The sequence below is a fragment of the Marmota marmota genome, unplaced genomic scaffold, assembly GCF_001458135.2.
Source record: "Marmota marmota marmota unplaced genomic scaffold, marMar, whole genome shotgun sequence".
In the NCBI taxonomy this organism is placed as follows: domain Eukaryota; kingdom Metazoa; phylum Chordata; class Mammalia; order Rodentia; family Sciuridae; genus Marmota; species Marmota marmota.
This window is the reverse complement of record NW_025999968.1, coordinates 5,193,985-5,217,664: the sequence shown is the minus strand read 5'-3', so window position 1 is coordinate 5,217,664 and position 23,680 is coordinate 5,193,985. Positions and strand designations below refer to the sequence as shown.

Below are 23,680 nucleotides of genomic sequence, written 5' to 3'. Positions count from 1 at the left end.
TACCACCAACACAATTGGCTTCATGGTTTCAGAGATAAATAAAAAATATTTAATGCCATAGGAAGGGAATGGTTTGAGTATAATGGTAATCGGTTTGACTCCAAATATTGACAACAAAAAATCAATGAAACATGATGAATTTTCCACTAAAAGTCTACTGCACATTTTTTTAAAAAAAATCTTAAACAAGTTCTAATCCTTTCTTCATAATTTTTTTTTCAGCAACTGCAACTACAATTTCATGTTTGTAGAAATCAATTATTGTGGGAAATGATGGTAATGGTGTTATTCTCCACTAAAATGTTGGTGGCATTTCTATTACCCTCACTGTGGTCAAGTACATTTAAAAGTCCTGGTGACTTTGGGCAATTTTTTTGCTTTTTAATAAAGTGGCTTTAAGGAAGACGGGGAAGAAAACAAAAACACTACTGAAAAATGTCATTTTTTTCCCTCTCCCTGCCACATTTTAGGCCATTCCAGAAAGATATGAGTCTATCTTGTTTAACTAAAGAATTTCATAGAAGACAATCCCACCACTCTCCTTTTGGTGTTTAGAAGCCCAAGAACCCACCTCACTGTCAAATTTAAAGTTTTTCTGTTGCAGTATAAGCACATTTTATTACTATGGAGCTTCTATGAAGAAGAGAGAAAGTCCCATTCTTTCTTTCCATAATTTGCTTGGAAGTTGGGTGTAGCTCACTACCTTAAGCCTCTTTTTTTCCTAAGATAAAACAAAAACAAAAACAAACAGGAAACCCTCAATGTCTTTGATTCTTTCTTAAAGAACAGCATGATTGTGTCTAATCTATGTCCAGATGAAACAGGAGAGATGTCTATATTCTGTATGTTTCTTATACATTCCACTTTTGCAACTGTTATTAAATTTTAGTTTTACATATCATACTCTTGATTAACCTTGGGCCCTACATCTAGATGCTAACTTGCCCTCAGAGCTAGACACACTTTATTTTCAATTCTTCAATGACACTGACTAAGCCATCATGGGCAATGGAAAGTACAAGACTTGCAAGAAGATTCAAAGGAAACAAAAATACATACCTACTCTTGGAGTGTCTTAAATTTGTTGAAAAAGGACAATCTCACATAAAAGAAGCAAAGTAGGCAAGCATGTGTGGTGTTAGTTTCGCAGCTATTAGCACATATAAATCAATATAGCTATATGAATTTTTCTACATAAATGATAGTGAAGTAGATGAGTTGCCACTTTTGAGGTTTTCTTCCCCCCTAAATAAAACTAACAATAACTCTTATTTAACAACATTCTGTGCATGCCCCCATCTCTGTTTTTACTGAGTATTCATTTCAAATAATTGTCCTTCCTCATTATTGCTATTTGAACATTGTGCATAAGAGCACTGCACTTTGGAAATGTACATTCCGTATGGTCAACATTTAAAATTGTGATTTACAGCCCTTTAGGCATTCTGTTATCCTGTTGTTAATGTGATTTTGTGTCACTCTTCCCTCTCTGCTCCTTAAAATATAATTTCAAATTAAAATTAATTTTGTTTTGTAATTTTGAAATGCCACACCAACGATTTAAAATATATTGGGTTTGCTAATGTTGGACAACATGTATCTAGATCATCAAGGTAGCAAATGTCAGAATCCAGGATTGACTCCAGTGGGATACCACTTCTGTATTTCTCCATATTGATTCTGATCCACTGCTAGTCATTTCTTGAGAATTCTGAAGTGCTTGGCATAAAATAAGGAGATAGGGATCTTTTAATATATTTTTTCAATTGAGGGAAAATTAAATTAAAACTCTGCTAGTGGTGTGGAGAGAGCTCACAACTCTAGCTTTGCCTCAGTTCAGTTGAGCTCTTGTTGGGCTAAGAGAAAAAAAAAGGTATTAGCAGGGCATCATGCCCTGGTATTGTCAAAGGACTGGCAAGTCAGTTTTACCAGGGCTATCATAGGATACTTCATAGAATGGGAGCTATATTTCCGTGTCTTTAACTTGCAAGAGAGGTTTTAAAATGGTTACATTTGGGTGTACTTTCTCAAATACTGAAGTTCCATTCGACAGAGAAGAGAAAATCAAGGTAATGTGAACCACAAACTAGTGAGCTAAACTTGAGCATGATAGCAACCCTTCCTGGGTACTTAGCCATACAGCACCTTTGAGGCATGAGTTTTGATTTCTATGCTAACTTATTTTTAAATTGCATTGAATGTGAACCCAACAGTGCTGTTAATAAGCAGCTTATTTATTAATTTACAGAGCACTTTCCTCTAAAGACATTATTTATTCAAATCTACTTTTTTGTCTAAACTTTCTTCTATTTTTGTCCAGTGTAGTGTATTTTCTATAAAAATCCATAGTATACATTTTCTATCAGATTTATTGGTTATTATCTTCCCAGTCTATTTTATTCACAGTTTTATAACTCTAAGAGACTCACATATCTAACTCAACCATCATTTTTCTAGTAACTGGATCTATGACTGGTTAAGCAGATGGCTTCCAGGCTATTATCACATCATCAGAAACTGAAAAGTATAGATTTTACACTTATTGGGGGGAAAAGGGATTTTATTGTAGGGAAGTATATAGCTGTTTTGAAGGTCATTTCTTCACAAAGAACAAAGGCAATGGTCCCTATTGTAAGATATGTGCATCAAAAATTTAGTTTCAACCTTTTTTACAAAGTAAATCTTAGAAGCTATTGTTGATTCAGTGGATCCAAGAAAGAGGCATTAAGAGTTACAGGATATTCTCTTAGATATCTGGAAACCTTGGTATGAACATGACCTGATGTCTTAGATAAAACTGGTATCTCAAAATTAATAAACACTTAGCCACACTAATGAAGAGAAAGAAAACACAAATTACTAAAATTTGTAATGGAAAGAAAATACCACAAGGGACATTATTAAAATACAAAAGATAATTAGAAACTATTTTGAAAATTTATACTCCAATAAAATAGAAAATCTTGAAGATGTAGACAAATTTCTAGAGACACATAATCTACTGAATCAGGAGGACCTACACAGTTTAAACAGATCAATTTCAAGCAATAAAATAGAAGATGCTATCAAAACCTTACCAAACAAAGCCCAGAACTAGATGGATTCTCAGCTGAGTTCTACAAGACCTTCAAAGAAGAATTAACACCATTGTGTATATATATCACAGTTTCTTTATCTATTCATCTATTGAAGGGCACCTAGGTTGGTTCTACAGTTTAGCTACTGTGAATTGAGCTGCTATAAACATTGATGTGGCTGCGCCACTATAGTATGCTGATTTTAAGTCCTTTGTGTATAGACCAAGAAGTGAAATAACTGGGTCAAATGGTGGTTCCATTCCAAGTTTTCTAAGGAATCTCCACAGTGCTTTCCAGAGTGGTTGTACCAATTTGCAGTGCACCAGCAATGTATAAGTGTACCTTTTCCCCCACATCCTCGTCAACACTTATAATTGCTTGTATTCTTGATAATTACTATTCTGACTGGAGTAAGATGAAATCTTAGAGTAGTTTTAATTTGCATTCTCTAATTACTGGAGATTGGAACCAACCTAGATGCTCTTCAATAGATGAATGAATAAAGAAACTGTGGGGGCTTGGGTAGAGCGCTCGCTTAGCACGTGTGAAGCCCTGGGTTCGATCCTCAGCACCACATAAAAAAAAATAAAGATTTGTGTTCACCTACAACTAAAAAAAAAAAAAGAAAAGAAAAAGAAACTGTGATATATATGTATAATGGAGTATTACTCAGCATTAAAAGAGAATAAAACTATGGCATTTGCAGATAAATGGATGGAGTTGGAAAATATCATGCTAAGCAAAGTAAGCCAATCCCAAAAAACCAAAGGCTGAATATTCTCTCTGATAAGTGGATGCTTATCCATAATGGGGGGGGGGCATGGGAAGAATGGTAGAAATTTGGATTGGGCAAAGGGGAGACAGGGGACATGGGGTAGGAAAGATGGTGGAATGAGAAGGACATTATTACCCTAGGTATATGTATGATTGGACAAATGGTGCGACTCTACATCATGTACAATCAGAGAAAGGAAAAGTTGTGTTCCATTTGTCTACAATGAAATGAGATGCATTCTGCCATCATGTATAACTAATTAGAACAAATAATAAGTAAGTAAATAAATAAAAGAAATGATAAATGTTTCAATAGAGGTATGTTTGTCCTGATTTAAACATTACAGATATACATCACATGGGTATCTCATAAATATTTATAATCTTTTTATATATCAGCTAAAAATAAATTTAATACAAATACAAATTTCAAAAAAAAACCAGATTAGGCAATGATGCACACCATTCTGAAAGTTTACAAATACACATCACTTGGCTATTAAAATATCATGTAATAAACAAATTAGTATAATTTGAAAAAATAATTAACACCAATACTCCTCACATTATTCCATGCAACAGAAACTGAGGGAACCCTTCCAAACTCATTCTGAGACTAGTATTACCCTGATACCCAAACCAGACAAAGACACATCAAGGAAAGAAAACTTCTTTTTTCCTTTCTTTAAAGTTCATATACTTTATGTATTATCATACTGCCCTAACATTGGTCTCTCTATAGAGCTTGAAAGGCCAATACACTGTTGTTATCTAGGGCAGTTCATGGGAAAGTTGATAAAATAATACCTTAAGGATTCAATTTATAAATGTGCCATTCCAATGAAATATTAGAACAACTGAGAAATGTCTGAAAATAGTAAATAGTTTTGTTTCAGAGAACAACTTTATTTTTCTTACCAACTAATATTTCTTCTTCATGCATATAAATCATTATTACACTAATCTGAAACTTGAGCTAAGGATACATCACCTGGAAAGTCCCAGTGGCTTAAGAAACATATAAAATATGTTAAACCATAAAATACAAACAACAATTTTGGCTCAAATATCATAGCCTAAGGGAGAATAAAAACAAAACAAGCAACAAATAAAAACCATCTAGAATATAATTTTAAAATGTTTTCCTCAAACCTGTTTTACTATATGCATACTATCTTCCCTAACCTCCCATATGTATAATTGCTGAAAGTCTTATTATGTTTCCTATTTTGTCCTTTATTAATTTGCAAATTGGAAAGGCAAAAGTGGTTCTCTCCATTTTGATTATTAAAAATGAGACTTAAAAAATATGCTGCCAATAATCCATCACCTATGTACTATAAAACCTACCAAATGCAGATTGTATAATGTCATTTACTTCAGTTTTTGTAAGAGTACTTTAAAAAAAAACTCTTATTTTTGTATATAGTTTGAAAAATGACATATAAACGAGGCAATCAGAAAGGTGGAGACACATGTAAGATGCCTATAAACTGTCTACCAGGTGTTGCCACTTGTGAAAGGATCTGACATGCTAATATCCACTCATTGGGACCTGTTATTGAGGCACAGAGAGCATGATGGCTGGCAAGCCCTGCATTTAAGTGCAGTTATCAAGGCCCCCAAATATTGACAGAGTGCCAGATTCTCTGAAACTATTGATGTACACAGCCGGCCACAGCTCCAGACACCTCTCAGACAGAGTCTTTAAATGTCACAGATAAATGAATTTTCATGAAACGGGAAGAGAAAGATTGAGAGAGGGTGGGGGGAGAGGAAGGGAGGAAGGGAAGAAGAGAATGAAAGAATAAGAATGGAGAAAGAACACAGAATGAGAGATAGGAAAAGAGAGAAGGCAATCACTTCCATAATCCTGATTGGGAAGGGCCTGGCATCTCGCACCTAAAACTCAGTCAGAGATCCTTACTAAGGAGGTGAGAGCTAGCCTTCATGAGGCCTTGTTACCTATGTACTCAAGTACCGTTAATCAGTTCACTGTGTTGTATTAAAAAAATTAAGGTAGATACATAATACAGAATAGCTTCAACAGACTTTCTGAACAAATATGGTTCAAATATAAATATTGCCTAACTCAGTCTGAAAACAAATTCAAAATAAAATAAAGTAAGGGAGCCACAGACACAAATAAACATGAAGAAAGTCTCCTAAGCAGTTCTCCAAGTATATTCAAGGTTAAAAGCCAAAGAGACATGACATCTATTTCTTGCCAAGGCACAGATGTGTCCTCTGACATTTTCTTTCCAGTCCCCCTGAAAGTAGTGACTTCTAGTGGGTTTATCACAAGATACTGAGGAATGCCTTCCTCCTTCATTTTTTTTTTTTTTTGCCAGCATTTCTACAGAAAACACCTGCCAGGCAAATATGTAAGAGGTAGATCAGATACTTGTCACATGATTATATTACATGTGAGCCATGGTTATAACTAGAACAGAAATCACGTGTAACTCAATATATTTTAAATGTAAATGATACTTTTTTTTTTACTTTGAAAGTCTTCCATCTGCTGAGAGCACCTTGTCTTGACCTTGATACACTCTGTCATTAAAAGCAATCATGCTTTCAAGGTTCAAACATGGCTTACTTGTGCGTTGACTTTTCTGTATTAAGAGCTATATAATCTCAACATTTTATATACAGTAATCATGTCAATGCCCACAAACAAAATTATTCCTTAGATTTTAAAGTGTATGGGTAAATAAAAAAAAATCTGCAGCAAAATGGTTTCACAAAGCCCTAATTGACTTTTTATTAGAATTATAATAAGCCTTGGTATAAATTATTTTTCTGCATATGGCCCTCTGTGTCTTGGGTACTTAGGACATTAACAGGTACTTCAAGAAAAAAATTCCTAGATCACACATTCAATAGAGCTTTTGTTTCTGCATCAACTTTTCAGAGAATCCTTTCCTTTTTTATGTTAGGAGATAAAATGAAAGGATTTAGATTTCCTGCCATGGGAAAAAATAATTATTTTCCCTTTTCTTAAAGGCTTTTATTTTGAAGACAAAATCAGTTTTAACTCAAATGGAAATTGCAGTAAAATCTCAGACACTGTAATCAGTAACTGCATTAAAACTCTCAAGAAGTATGCCAACTTCCATGTGAGGCCACAATTCAGCCAGGATCACAAAGAGACATTATCCACTTTGCCTGTGGCCATACTGCCATTTTATACTGCAAAATGTTTTATACTGTAAAATTAAGGTTCAAGGCAATCTTCTCTAATATGTTACACACACATATGTATACATCCATATGCACACACATAGTGACTTTTCTCCTGTGAACATATAATAAACAGAAAGGTTTTGAGTTACTTTAGATTAAGGTCTAGCAAACACTTTAAAAAGGCTGTTAGAATTCATCTATTCCTCCCATGCTCTCCCTTCCTACCCCACTATGAGTCAGCCTCCTTATATCAGAGAAAACATTTGGCATTTGATTTTTTGGGATTGGCTAACTTCACTTAGCATTATCTTCTCCAATGCCATCCATTTACCTGCAAATGCAATGATTTTATTCACATTTATTGCCGAGTATATGTGTATATGCCACATTTTTTTTTAACCATTCATCCACTGAAGAACATCTAGGCTGGCTTCACAGTTTAGCTACTGTGAATTGTGCTGCTATAAACATTGATGTGGCTATGTCCCTGTAGTATGCTGTTTTTAAGTCCTTTGGGTATAGACTGAGGAGAGGGATAGCTGGGTCAAATGGTGGTTCCATTCCCAATTTTCCAAGGAATCTCCATACTGCTTTCCATATTGACTGCACCAATTTGCAGGCCTACCAGCAGTGTATGAGTATGCCTTTTTCTCCACATCCTTGCCAACACTTATTGTTGTTTGACTTCATAATGGCTGCCATTCTGACTGGAGTGAGATGGTATCTTAGAGTAGTTTTGATTTTCATTTCTCTAATTGTTAGAGATGATGAACATTTTTTCATATATTTGTTGATTGTATATCCTCTTCTGAGAAGTGTGTGTTCAGGTCCTTGGCCCATTTATTGATGAGATTATTTGTTTTTTTGGTGTTTAGCTTTTTGAGTTATTTATATACCCTAGAGATTAGTGCTGTATCTGATGTGTGTGGAATAAAAATTTGCTCCCAAGATGTAGGCTCTCTATTCACCTCAGATTGTTTCTTTTGCTGAGAATAAACTTTTTAGTTTGAGTCCATCCTATTTATTGATTCTTAGTTTTAATTCTTGCACCATAGTAGTACCATTAAGGAAGCTGGGGCCTAATCCCACATGATGGAGATTAGGGCCTACTTTTTCTTCTATTAGACACAGGGTCTCCGGTTTTATTCCTAAGTTCTTGACCATTTTGAGTTGAGTTTTGTGCATGGTGAGAAATAGGGGTTGGGGCAGGGGATTAGCAAGATGGTGGAATGTGACATCATTATCCAAAGTACATGTATGAAGACATGAATTGGTGTGAACATACTTTATACATAAACAAAGGTATGAAAAATTGTTCTCTGTGTGTGTAAGAATTGTGATGCATTCTGCTGTCATGTATTTAAAAAACAAAACCAATAAAAAATAAAAAGGCTGTTAGAATTTTGATTATATAAGTAAAAGTGTTCACCAAATATTCCATGATTGGTTAAAACAAACTGTGATCCATACCTACAAAAATATTGTGAAGTTGCTAAAAAACAATAAGGCAGATTTACATGTATTAGATTATAAGGTAATAAGACATTATATATGGTACAATCCCTCTTGTATTAATACAATTAGGAGATTCATATATGTACCGGCATACACATGAATATATTTTTTTCTGCCAGGAATTGTTGAAGCAGCACTTTCTACATGGGCATTTCTCAAAACTGTACACATTCTGGTATTGTCCCTATAAAACATGATCTCTTTGCTACATTATAATAGAACATGGCACCTCATGATGGAAGCTGTGGAGTTGGAGGCCAAAATGGCCTTATGATATCCCACAGCGATTATAGTATTTGCACTTAAATAGTTTCTGAACACTCAGAAATGTTCTCTTCTGAGTGCAATAGAGATGCTTCCCAGTAAGGTGAGCTGCCTTAGATATTCTTCAAATACTAAAGAAATCGAAGGAAGAATACAGATAGGTGATATAGTTGGTGCTGTATCTTAGGGAACTGATTTGATTATAACACCTTTGAATACTTGTAAGATTTGTTAAGCATCATTTTCTGAAAAAAGGTAAAAGTCCTCACAGCTCAGCCCTACTATTCATTTTTTAAATATCATATTCTCTTTTCAGCAAATTCAAGAATTTCCCATCAGTTATTGCTATTATTGAAAAGAAGATAAAAAGGATAATAATTTTATTGACTGCTTTCTGTGGGTTGGGTTTTACTTCCATTATTTTCATTTAATTCCCAAATGCCTCTATTATTATTATGGTTGTTGTTAGTATTACCATTTTATAGATGAGAAAACCTAGGCCTGAAATACTGAAAAACTCATCACATGTTACAGATCTAGTAAGAGGCAGATGAAAATGTGTATATAAATCAGGCTGATTCCAAAGCTTTCTTTTCCATTTTCTTTTTCCAGATTAGGTTTATAGGGCTCCCTACTTTGGGGTCCCAGAGCTTTCTTATCTTTTGTTAACCATGTGTTTGTGTGTGTGTGTGTGTCTGAGAGAGAGAGAGAGAGAGAGAGAGAGAGAGAGAGAGAGAGAGAGAGAGAGAATACAAATTCAAGTAAAATATCTCTAGGACTCCATTTTCCTCACCTCTGAAATGGATAGCACCTTTCATTGCGAGGACCAAATGAGATAATGTAATGAAAGAACTTAGTATACCTAAAATAAAACATTATCATTATTGCTATACAAGTTTCCCTCCTTTGCATAATGGATGTGTTCTGGAGAAGGTGATTATGAAAATGTATAGGCTTAACTTCTATTATCAAATCACAGAGCAATTACATTATAAAATAACAGAAAAAGATTCCTAACAGATAGAGATGAACACTTGACGGAAGTCAGGGGTTTGGGTAGAGGCTGAGTCTGTGGGGGCTTTCCTGGGAGTAGTCTGTGGGTTGGCAGCATTTTTAGATCCTCTTATCTCCCTCTCCTCAGACTCCCTGTTCCGCAACTCTTGAATTCACTCCAGCAGTTTCCAAAGATGATTCCCTTCTTTTCCTTTTGTCTGGTTTTGAGGTATAAAGGAATGTTTATGCAACAGCAGTACTTCACCTGAAAGCCCGCACTTCCTATATAATAGTTAGAAAATCTCTTTGATGTGGGATTCCCAATTAGGTAAATTAATCAGTGCTCTATTTACACTCCATGTCTGGTTACCAGTTTCAGTTATATGTATTAGTAATAATACTGGCATTAGCTGCAACATATTCATTACATGGAAAGGTTTCTGGGCCAGGAAATATGTCTTCTAGTTTCTTGGAAACCTGACACTTACTAGTGAGGCCTATAAATAAAATGAAAACTTAAATAGTACTGACTTCACCTTCAACTCATAACTAAACTAAACCTGACTCTGGGACTGAAGAGCTATTTTCTCCTTCTGGTCTCATCAGCTACAAGTGTTACTAACTGAGGTCAAGCTATGTGCTCCCACCATGCACATCAGGCCAACAACCTGGTGCATCTTGGGGTTTGCCTTTTCTTATGATACCAGAACTTTTACTTAAATTAGTGCTATATTTTTTCTCTTAGGACATCCTTTTATTCGTGGAAAATATTCAGAATGAGTGGAATTTTTAAAATAAACCATCTGTTGCCCAGACCTTGGGAAAAGCAGCAATGTTTGAAAATACCAGATTCTACTAATCAGGGGCACAAAAGCCTTATTACATGTACTCATTTTCTTATCTGTAGAGCTCAGGTTGGAAACCAGATCCAACCTCAGCATGCCAACAGGTATCAAGTAAGAGAGGTCAGCATAGTCTATACCCTTATAATCTAGTTTGGGCACATCAGCTCAGAAATACTCTTCATAAATTTGAAAAGGAGACCTTGTTCCAGATAACATTGCAAATGCTTGGAGCCTGGGCATCCTCTCATCTTCATTTATATTATATTTATAATTTGGCCATAAGCAGACTATAGGGTCACCTCAAAACTACCTTAATCTTACTGTTATGTTTATTCCTATTTTTGTCCTCTATTCCCCCACCTTATTATATTTTTCTCATTTCTAAAGATCAGAAAATTCATTAATTCATTTACTTATATAATAAATATCAAATAACCTAGGGAAAGATGGATAGATGATAGATGATTGATAACTAAAAACAGACAATAGATAAATAGCTATGTAAAACAAATTGAAGTCATGGCCTCACAAAATGGTGAAAAGAAGGAGATTCCAGATGGAGGATGCTTTAAACTAATCACTTGGAAACACTTGAGATTTCAAAGTATAGAGAGTAAGGAGAAGTCATTTCAAGCAGAATAAACAGCATGAACAGAAAGGTTATCATGCATTGGAAAAAGCAAAATCATTTGGTTTGTGAAAGAGAGTAATGAGAATAAAAAACTGTCAAGGAAAATGTGGTCTTGATAGATCACTAGAGCATGTGAGTTTCAACCAAAGAATAGTATTCTGCCAATAATTAGGTCCAAAGAAAGTATAATCCACAACTCCCTGTGTGGGAGGCCAAGCTTATGGGTGACTGAGTTACACTCCCCAGCTGGGTGCTGAGGCGCTCAGTCACAGAAATGGGTGTGTCTTGCTACAGCCCCATGGGTGAAGCTATGCTCACCTGTTCCTTTGTAATATAACCCCTTGCCCTGTTTAGGATAGAATCTTCCATGGAAGTGCCTTGTGTGTGTCCCCTCCTCTTACTGTGCCCTTGGGTGTGGCCTACCCAGGTGTCAGTCAACCTGCTGACAGTGGACATCATGAAGATAGACTCAGCCCCCTGAAACCTGACCCCTTGCCTCATTTGAATAGCTTCTCCTCAATAAAAGGGGTCAGCCCGTGCTCTCTCTCTCTCTCTCTTTCTGCGGACCCTTAAGGTCAGAGGAGCTGTCACAGCAACCCCAAAGAAAAAGGTATTTGTGTCTCTTGTGTGGTTATTTCGTGCAGCCCAGTTAGCCCAGTTTAACTAGAGTGACCCCTGAGCCTTTTAGTCGTGAGAACAGAAACCCGGCATCCCTGACTTTTATAATTTCAGTAGAGAGTAGTATAATTCATCACAATCTCTGATTTTTTAGGCTGTACAGGGAAGATGCTACATTAGTGGTGGAGAATAAGTCCTCTTATATATCTAAGATCCCCACTCCAGCTGAGATTATCACGACTCATCTATTGAAATTAATGATGTCATGTGATTTAGACAAGAATTTCACCAGCTCCTAATCACATCAACATTGGTTCTTCATTCTCAAAAGTACACTCTAGAGTTGCCTACAGGCTGATACTGAGTGTGGCTAATATGAAAGAGGTACCCTGAGAACATGCGAGATGGCTATAAAAGTTTGACAAAAGCTGTCATTTGATTTTGACTAGAACCAACATGTTCATTAATGGTCAATTTGGTTCTCCCTATGATCCAGAGGTCATTTCAGTATATGTGGAACTATGATATTTTCTTACATATCCTTTAAGGTTTTCTGATAAATGTTTAGAATTCTGTGACTCTAGTCATCAAAAAAACACTCCTTTCCTAGCATTTCCTCTCCTGCTCCCTCTTTATTGTTCTCTATTGCACCTATCAACTTCTGGAATGCTTTTGGTTTCATGTGTGCATTTGTTTATTTTCTGCCCCTCCTCTCCAAATGGTAGCTCTTTTAAAACAAGGAAGATTTGTATGGGTTTATTTTGTACACTTTTTATCCCTAGTCCTAAGACAGATACTTGTTGAAAGACTGATTTTGAAAATGAAGGCAAAATATAGAGAAGGGGAGTTTGGGGGGAAAAGCTTTCTACATAAAACTCTCTCCAAAAGTTCATTATATAACTCGAAAATATCACTAATTACTTCATGAACTAATTTTCTATAGACTTCAAAGCACTTTTAAAAATGTATCTATTTTTTTCTTACCATTACTGAAATAGCAATCCTATTCTTTCCGTATTCTATAGATAGGTATAATGGCAGAGGTGTGTTTTGGAGCTCAGCAGATGAGTCGAGGTCCCCTGATAACAAGGGCATCTTGTAGGCACTATTTCATATCAGTTTGTTTCTCACAATCAGTGAGCTTTTAGTGCTGAATTGTGTAGGGTACTACAATTTGAACAAATAAATAATGTCATTAACTTAATGCCCTTCCTGCTAGCATATGACCTTCTCACAGAAACAAATAAATAGGCAAATAATTAAGCAAACAAAACAAGAAATATAGAAACAGAAAGAAGAACAACATAGAAGAAAGGCGAATATCTCAAAGGGCTGAACATGTTTGTTCTTAATTTTATTTTTTAAACCCAGATTATTCTTTTTCCTTGTTATTATGTTGCATCTTACTTGCAGAAAGGAATGAGATTTAGTGCACTGTCAAAATGATAAGTCAGCCACAGCTCATCGAACTTGGGAACATTATGGCTTCTGTCTCTTCAGATCCTCTTTTAACCTGAAAATATCGTTTGGATTAAAAATTGAAACTATGAAAATACTAAAAGAAAACATTGGTGAATTATAAACTTGGCATCAGAAAGGACTTCTTCTGACAGAATATATATGTAGAAGTCATATAGAAAAGACAGGTAAATCTAATTATATAAAAAAAAACTTCTATATGGCAAAAAAATTACAGGCAAAGTAACAAAAGAAGACAAAATAGGAAACATTTTTTGCAGCTGATGTAGATAAAGTAACTGTTGCTTTAATATATAAATAGCAGAAATCAATAACAAAAGACCCACAATCCCATAAAGAAAATGCAGAAGAGATGAATAGATATCTTACAGAAAACTAAAACACTAATACCTATCAAAAGATACTTAGCATCACTTATAATAAGAAAAATTCAACTTAAAACTGTACTGAGACACTATCTTTTACTGATAGAATTGACAAAAATCCAAAAGTCTAACAAAAATACTATTTCACTTAGACTGAGAGTAAAATGGTACTTGCATATGTTACTAATGAGAATGTTAAATGATACAACCCTTGTTGAAATCCATTTCTCAAAATTTAAGAAACATGTATCCCTTTAATCAATAGTTTTGCTTCTGTAAATTTATCCTGAAGATGAACCTGCAAATCTATGAATTGATTTATGGACAAAGTTCTTCACTAGAATATTGTATAAAGTGACAAGAAGTTATTTATTCATAGGGAGTAGTAGAACAAACTATGATATATTTACATAATGGGATAGTGTACAATGGAAAAAAAAGATGAATGCACTAATATGGAAAGATTCCCAAGATATACAGGAGAATGCAAGACTGAGATACACTGAAAAGGTATTGAACAATGAAAGATTGAGAACAGTGTATAAAGTGGATAAACTTTCATGTGAGAAGGTGAGGGGAAAATATAATATTTGTTTTTCCGCATAAAAAGACCACAGATATTTTCCTAAAACAATTAATTAACACAAGCGCATTCCAATGGGGAGAGAGAAGTGAATGGGGAGAAAGAGAGAAAACTGTTTTATGTAGATTTGATTTTTTTTTTGAATCCTGGAAATCTATTGCCTATGTAACTAAACAAATATATTTGAAAACTAATTCAGGAACAATCTCATATAAAAATGAAATGAAAAACAAAGCAATGATGAGATGGTTCCTGAACCCCATAAGCTTCCTTCAACTTTTAGCTACAGGTATAGTCACCCCTTTTGGACAAATGTGGTAAAACAGCTTGGCATCTTTAGAGCACAAAATGCTTCAGCGTTCTTCCATCTCTAGCTTTGTAGCTGTCTTATGATGTTATTAGTGGATCTACCAGTAAAATGCATTAAAATGTTGCAGCTGTGAACTAATTGGGATGAATCCTCTTGAAAAGCCAAGGGTGATTCCCTTATGTTTCCTTTCATTGTTGCATGGAGAGGACCTAGTTGTCTATTCATTGCTAAGAAGAAAATGCATTTGAGGAGTTTAAATGTATGCAGTTATTAAAAATAATAATCATAATATCTTCCTTCATTAAAAGATATTTATCAAGATCCTAAATGCTCAGGTGATAGATTCCATATGCGTAAGATTATTAACATGAAGCAAAATAGGGAATTAGGCTGATGATGTATATTGAGTATTTAGGAGTTTCTAAAGGAGAAATCTATATAAATAGCACATCATAATAATATTCTGCCGGCATCCAAAGTTTTATAAAATAAGCCACACAAATTCATTCACTGGTCAGAAACTGTAGTGCAATAAATCCAATTGAACTATTGGTCCAATAAGTTGTTTCTGCAAAGGTTTATGTATGTTATAGTCAGAATGCTATCAGGAATGACCTAGAAGTCACACAAAAGAGCAGAAGCGAAAGCTCCTAAATCTCATTTCCCATTTCTTTTGTCTCACTGCTTTTTTTTTTTTTTTTTAACTAAACAGTGAACCAGTTAGTTAAAAACTCTGTGCAAGAATTTCTTCTTCTGGATTCATTATTTACTTTAGGCAATGGTTTTAAAACAAGAAAGTAAGTAGGTTGAGAGTGTTCATCCATCCATCCATCCATCCATCCATCCATTCATTCATTTATATTAGCTAAATACTCAATATATTTTGCCACAATTAGAGATACAGAGATAAAAGACACAATCTCTATCCTCAAATATTTCTATTTCAGTCTAGTGGGGAGAAAGGGAAGTAAATATTCAACTAATTATAACACAGGGTGATAAGCTGCTGTAATTGAGTTAAGCACAAATAGCTGTGGGAGAACAGAAGCATGGGACCCTGACTTTTAATAAGGAGACTCCATCACAAGTTTAAAGGAGATGATGTCATACCTAAAAGTTGAAAAATCAAGAAGTAAATCAAACAAAGATTATAGAGGATGGAAAGGGATATCAGGTAGAGGTAATAGCAAAAACAAAACAAAACAAAACAAAAAACAAACAAACAAAAAAAACCCAGTGATATTACAGAGGTCTATTTCAGGAAATGGCAGGTAGTTCCACATGGAGCTCAGGGTACTATTTGAGAATGACAGTAGATGATTTTTTTTGGCCCATCCAGGTTGGTATGGAGGTGCCCCACCCCACTCTAGATAAGGTCATTAAGAAAGTCTAAGAGAAAGAGTAGCCAGGCAGAGCTCAGGGACAAGAATATTCCCAGCAGAAAACTGCATTTCTTGTACATATATGCCTATTTCAAGGAATGGTTAAGAAGCTGGGGGCACTGATTCCTGGTTGTCAGAGAAGAGCAGAACTATTCCAAATACTATTCCCCTGACTATTATCTAATCTCTTTTGTTGTCTCTGGAACCATGGCTCTTTCCCATCAATGAATTCATTCAGTCCCTGTAATCAACACTGATTAGTGTTGTTTAACATCAATCTTTTCTACTTTTTTTCAAAGAAAGATACCAATCAGCTGCTGCACACCCCTGCTTGTTAAAAGCAGCACCTCTCCTGCTGACTTACTGTTCTCTTAATCAAAAGGGCAGGAGGAAGCAGTTGGGATTCACTTTTCTTTTTTTTTTCTTTCAAAGTACACAAATGTCAACTTCCTCAAGGATGTTTGGCATAGCTGAGTTCAGTCATGGAACGTACAAAGTCAGCTTGATCAAAAGGTTGCAGGCTGCCCACTGCTAAAATGGAGGGAGAAAAGGAAACCACAGGCTTCCCTGAAGTGTGAATGAGTATATAGGCCACTGCCACATGTGTATTTACACTGAAGACATGCTGAGCTGACAAGGGAGTTTAGGAAACGTGAACTCCCCCCACTGTACTTCTCTATCTTCACTTTTGAGCTCCAGGAGCAGGGATTTCTTGTATTTTTTCTACTGTACCCAGCCAACTGGTTACCACATAGATTGAGAGCAACCCTGAGTCATGGCCGTTTTTGTGTATTTAAAAAAATATTTCACTACCAGTCTCCCACTATTTAGCTGAAGAATACATTAATCCTTTTCCCCATATACCTGAAAGTATTAGTACCTAGAACAGGTACAGAAACATACATTCATTCATTTTCTTACTGTTTTAAGATACCAGTATCCACTATGTGGCTGTCAATATGAGAAACTTTTGTTAATAATCCCCCTGAAAGACACTTCTAATAGTCTGATGCATAAAATAAAATTTCATAAAAGTTATTTTAAATTGTGAGTCACGTTGATTTTAGAAATAGGAAACAATCTGTAAATAATACTTATGGACTCATCTCAGTCTGAATATATAGTCCATCATGCACAAATGTCATCATATATGGTGATCTACAAACAAAATTATGAAGATATTTGGTATTTGTAGCAGTGTACAGCTGGCATGGTTAAAAATAATATTTTGTACAACTTTGTATTGTACAAATGAAAACTGAAGTGATGAGAGGTAAATATTAGTATAAGGTCACAGTGAGTTCTGGCTAGACCCAGGACTCAAGAATACAGAGTCTAAAGGCCACTACTATGGATAGACAAGGAGAGGGATGAGATACTTTAACAAGGACAGGGATACACATCTAGAAATGTTTCTTGTTTCACTTGAAATGCCTTTGAATTCCTGGAAAGAGAATAGGCAGAAATGCATCCATAGGAAGACTTGTATATGGAATAAAGTAATACATAGTATCTCTTCCTTATGTAGTCTAAAAAATTTTATCTGAGCAGTATTTCTCAAGCTTCCTAATCATAATGACAAACTTCCTTAATCATAATGAGATTTCTTGTTTCAGATCCAAATGCCAAGGCCCTTCCATGGAAATCTCTGATATTTTCTAGGTCTGGGTAGACTCAGGAATGTGCATATTTCACAGGTGACCCTGACAATTCTTAGGATCAAGGATGTTCAGTAAACACTGTCCTAGAGAAACTTGGCCACATTGGTTTAAATAGTCTTCATTCCTAAGGAATCCTCCAGTTTCAATGTTTCTATTGTTCCTTTTAAGCAGGTGCAGACTCTCACAGGAAACCATGAACTCATATATTCCTTTAAAACATCTATAGGCAAATTTACTAAATTTTAAGGAACTTAGCATTAGTAAAAAGTCAGAAGGAACATTAAGTAGCTCATTCCCACAGAAACATTAACCTGTAACTTCCAAGTATCCATTTCTATTTTTTAAAATATATGCTCAGTTGACATTCTTTAATTGCATGGAAAGTTTTATTTTTAATTTTATTTCATTGTCTTTCAGTCTGGTTAATCAGATTACTAATTTCTGCCCTGTTGAAGGTAATCTTCAAAAAAATAATTTGCTTTTCTAAATCCCAAGAATATTAATATTAATAATAATAACGATAAGACAAACCAAACAAAAGTAATCAAGAAAAGATACCTCCACATTTGAGCCTACTCCTTCTCTTTCTTACTGAAACATCTTGTACCCTTTTAAAAGGTAGAAATAAGTCTGTTCATATTATCAAATCTTTATGATGTTAGTCACTTTTCTTACAAATTCAGTCTGAGGCAAAACTCTTGTGCTCTTCCATTTTCCTCTATTGAAAGACACTATAATGAACTCACTTCTGGGTGTCCTTCAATTAGACTTCTTTTAAATGAATACCAAACAATCTAACCAAGAAACAAAAAATATTCTTGTTACTTCTTTTATAATAATTCCATAATCTGGAAGAAAACTGAATTTTGTGGGAAAGAACTGCCCATGCCCTCATATAAGCATAAGAGAAGGGACAATAACTACAAAGAATATCTGTCATTTGTGGTTGTACTGTAGTTATAGTAAGAATTGCACAATTAATTTCCACTATCAAATTAAACTGGTAAATGGGCCTAGATTAAATACACAAGTCTGCTCTGCTTGCTTTGTTCTGTTATACACAAAGTAATCTTAAATTCAGTTTATTATCACCAGCATGTTTTCATTTTGGGGCAAAAATAATCTTTTTCTTCATAAGGAATATTGTACAGTGAGACAATGAAAGTCAATGATGTATATAGTTATAGGAGAATGACTGCTGCTAAAATAAGCACCTAGTTTAGTAGACTATTTTTCTTAGAAGCTTGAAGCACAATAATTTTTCCCACTGGGAGAGAACGTGTCTCTTGAGTGGGGTAGAGTCTAAGCGACAGTGAACGGTGTAACCTGCAGCAGGAAATATACTCTGCAGGGCAGCATCCATGAGAGTTGGAAAGCATCAGCACAGTATAACAGACATTTGGAAAGAGGAAAGATATGTACCCTTTGAGACACAATTGAAAGATTATAGATTATGGTTAAGTGAGCATACTTTTGAGAGTCCATCTCTGTTGGCCACAAGAACATTGGTACTCAACACTTGGTAGGTCTCTTTAATTATATCAGAGACCAGGGCTATTTTCCCAGGTTAGATGGGAGCAACAACTAACAAGCTGTCCCCAGCTTCCATCAGGACCCAGATGACAAAGTCCCAGCAACCACAGCAGCAGAAGCAGCAGTAAGAGCATGGTTTTATCCTGTAGTTCCTGCCCATGGAAGAGCTGTGCCCTGTCTGCTCCCACTGACAAGCAGATAAATACAGAGGTCTGTCAACAAGTACATATTTATGTATATCTACAGCTCCCTCATGCAGACCTTCACAGAATGCAGAACAGCTTCCATTTTTATAACACATGAACCCGCTAATGGGGTGAGACCCATTTCTCACAAGGGGGTGAAAAGAAGCATCAATATGCAGTCTTAACCCCCATTTGTGGGCAGGAACCTATCATTCCATTGTAGGCCTATAGGTCTCTTACTCACAAAGTCCTTCATTTATTTTCCAAATATTCTTCCCATAAATGGTGCTACTCTGCACTGTGCAAGCAGTTTTGATAGGCAAAACTGTCAATTTCTCACTATCTCATGGGCAAAATTAAGTCTAGTATATACCTGGAGTTGAGTGACTGGGGAGACAGGATATTTTCTTATTTAGGAGGCATTTTCCATGTTAGAGACTCATAACTTAGAATGAAAAAAAATCATAGAAGTTTGTCCATGTTAAAAATCCTTGAAATCAGGGGAGTTCACAACTGTGTACTATAGTCTACTGTGGACAAACATTTTGCAGAGCTCAGAAAATAAAGAGAAGAATAAGGCATGATCCTATCTAACAGGAGCTTTGAGTAGGCACAGAGTAAAAAGCACTCACTCAAATAACCATATAATAAAATGGGTTACTTGCCTTAAGAGGAACAAAGCAAAGTATATATGCAATTCATGGTCAACAGGAGGTTGAATATAGAGGTGGTATATTGGCCAAGTTGTTTTCCTTTAAAAAATATCAGAACTGTCCAAAGAAGGGTCAACTGAATGCATGTAGATAATGATGGTTGAACTAAGCATAAAACAAAAGCAAGTCAATATAAGCACTATTTCTTATAATCAAGGTCCAGAATATCCTTGGGATGTCTGTCTGTAACTATTTCACAGGGATAAACAGAGCTTGGAATGGTCTTGAAATCTCAGCTGAAATATAGCCTTTCCTGAGTTTTCTTTTTGTTGCTGATCTGGTTGAATTAAAGAAAGATGGAAGAAAATGTAGGGGAAGATTCTATAGTTTTTTAAGATACTGACAGTAGCATTAAGAACCTTGAATGAATGCCCCTCCAGAATCCCTCTGTGCAGATCAGTACTCTGATATGTGAGTTCTCCCATAGATTCTTACATAACATGAGCTCATGGGTGTCCCTTGTGTTTGTGCTTTAAGATGTCAAACATCGAGAGTTGTTTGGGAACATGTAATAAAGCCCTCACTGAATGGAGGCTTGAGTAAGCCTGAAAGCCTTCTCCCAACCTCACCCTGCCCTATAGGAGTAATGGACTTCATTATAATCACATCAAAAAGCAAATGGGATCAGGAATGTAGGAGATATTTTCCAGTTAAAGTTACAGTTAGGTAGGATTAGGGTTGGGAGGGAAAAGATATGGAAAGTGCTATTAATATCCATTGAAATATCTCCTTTTATCTCCTCAGTCATGACTGAATTTGATTTTTTCTCACTTTACATCTGAAGTATTGCAAGTGCTTCTCAGTCAGCATCTCTGACTCATCTCAACCCTCTCAATCTGCCCTGCAAACTGTAGTCAGGTTAACTCCTAAAACACCCCTTTCATCATTTTTCCTTAGCTCTAATATTTCAATTATTCAGTGAACCCTTGTTGCATTCTAACTGTATGAAAGCCATTGTTCTCATCACCCAAAAAGAATAAATTCTGAACTCCACCTGACTTTCCAAGTTCATATCCTAATATTCTACAAAGAGGATCTCATTTCTAATTTTACTACTTTGTCTACATACCAACTTAATTTCCACTGATTGAATTTTCTCCATCTTACCTACTTTTTTTCCCAAATCTCTCCACTGGATGCCATCTTTGCTTTTCTCCAAAGAATTTTTTTTTTCATCCTTTAATACTCCAGCTTTTAGATCTATAGCTAAAGTTCTCTTTCTATTATCAAGCCTTCTATGTACCATTGCAGGCCACCATGACATGGATTCTTGGAGTGCCATTTTTTATTATTCCTCTGTACAGAATAATAGACTAATAATTTCCGTCTAATTAGTTTTAGGATGTAGTTATTCATTTCAGTACTAAGACTGTAAAAACTGTATGATCCTTGTAAGCAAGTATTGTGTCTATGATAATCAGTAACATTGTTAACTATCATGACAATTACAAAGTTTAGTGCCATACTTTTTTCCTAAATAAATTTAAGTTGTATTTCTTTTTAAAATCTTGTCTCACTTTTTCCATGAGTCCACAAAACAAGGCCCCCCCAAAAAAAGGGAAAAAAAGAAGAGTGACAATAAAGGGAACACAATACATATCAACATGTAATTGTCAATGGTCTTTTACTGACTACAACAATGGTGCATTTTGCTGTTAGCTCCTCTTTTACATGTGATATTTGCCATTACACACTACCACCCTGATGTCAACTTTGTCCAGTTAACTGATATTAATTTAGCTTTAGATGCTTTTAGCACCAGCCTGTCATTCAAACAAATATAAGGCATCGGAGATCAAGTTTAGGAGACAAGATCTCTGATATTCATCAAGGAGCTAATATAAGACCATTATGGGAGGCAAAACAAATGGTACAACAGATAGTCTGCCACAGTAGCTCAATGCTAATGCTTACAGCTAGGACTTGATTATCAGATTTTACACACTCATTAGTAATATATTTTCTGAAAATATAATAAATGAAGAAAGAGGTTTCGTGTAACATGGTATGAAGATCTGAATCAAGGTTAAGCATTTTATTAGAAATGCAAATGGATAATGAACCACCTGTAAGACTAAAATGGGAAGAAAATGGGTTCTAGAGTGGGGTTCATGGTTTCCTGAAGGAACAGATGAAGCAGAGGGTAGGCATACTATATTGATTGGGTATTGGTATTTAGGGTTCATATCAGGCAAGAAGGCAAAAATAATGAAAAGAGTTTGGACTGGAAGACTGAGAGTGATAATTAAGAATAGTGAATGGAGTGGTCTAGATGGACAATGAGGTCAGCATTTAGCATACCACCCAGCTAGGACTAGGACTAAGACTTAAGTTGAGAGTCTAGAAATGAAGAACATTCATTCATTCCCTCATTCACTGTACATTTATCTATTGAGCTGGAAACAGAATGGTGAACTTATCAATGAACCTAAACTGGACCACGATTTAACAGAATTTTCAGCTTAGAAGTAAAATAGGCATGAAGGACTTAAGCATTTGGATGAAAGCAGACAAAGTGAGTAGCTAATAGGAATGAGGCCCAGCAATGCAATAATCTTGTAAGAAACACTTGAAACCTGTGCTGAGATGGAACTCAACATGAAGCCCACCTCATCAAAAGCATGGATGTCTTATATTGAGAATAACATACCTAAAGCTCAAGATCTCAAATGGGCCAGGCAAGCATACCTAGGTGAACAGGGTATGTGCCTGCTTGTTTGTTTGTGCAGGTGGGATTTTTTTTCTAACAGGTACAAACCATGATTCTCTAGCATAGGAATAGTGATGATGAGGAGGAGGAGGAAGAGTAGGAGGATAATGGTGATTGGTAACGGCAGCTGATGTTGATGGAGTGCTTACTATATGCCAGGTATTGGTTTAAATTATTTACATTTACTAGATAATTCACTCTTCACAGTAACTTTACAATGAAAATAAATTTCTGATTAGCATCCTGATCCTTCTCCTGTTCTTCCTTTACAGACAAAGAAACAGAGACACTGAGAATTAATTTTCCCAAAGTTAAACAGCTTGTAAGTTTTAGAACCCAGGCAGTCTGCAGGTCTAATAAAATTGCTGTGTTAAACTCTGGAGAGCAACAGCAGAGTTGTACTCCCTCATCTCAGAGGTATCTATATCCGAATACTATATATGGTTTATATTCCCATGGGTAGAAATGATATTCTTACCAGAGAAGTATCCCTTCTCAGAAACATGAAAATAGCATATTATGTTATTTAGACATATAATGAAGGTTTTAGGGTATCAGATGAGATATTTGGCTTTTATAAATTTTAATTTTTTTTTAATTTTTTTTTTTAATTTTTTATTGTGGGTTGTTCAAAACGTTACAAATTTCTTGGCATATCATATTTGACACTTTGATTCAAGTGGGTTATGAACTCCCACCTTCACCCCATACACAGATTGCAGAATCACATCAGTTACACATCCATTGATTTACAAATTGCCATACTAGTGTCTGTTGTGCTCCGCTGCCTTTCCCATCCTCCACCCTCCCCCCTCCCCACCTCTCCCCTCCCCTCCCCTCCTCTCTCTCTACC

General features: G+C 35.5%; 1 protein-coding gene across 36 annotated transcripts in view; it reads right to left on the bottom strand.

Moving 5' to 3' along the window:
* Positions 1–23,680, bottom strand: part of Zbtb20 (zinc finger and BTB domain containing 20) — an 809,739-nt gene that overhangs the window by 254,861 nt on the left and 531,198 nt on the right. For 3 of the 36 annotated variants that reach the window (XM_048803877.1, XM_048803879.1, XM_048803897.1), the window contains one exon: positions 13,314–13,419. The exons of the other annotated variants lie outside the window; for them this stretch is intronic. The gene's annotated coding sequence lies outside the window, so the exon portion shown is untranslated. The remainder of the gene's footprint in view (positions 1–13,313; positions 13,420–23,680) is intronic. 36 annotated transcript variants of the gene reach the window in all.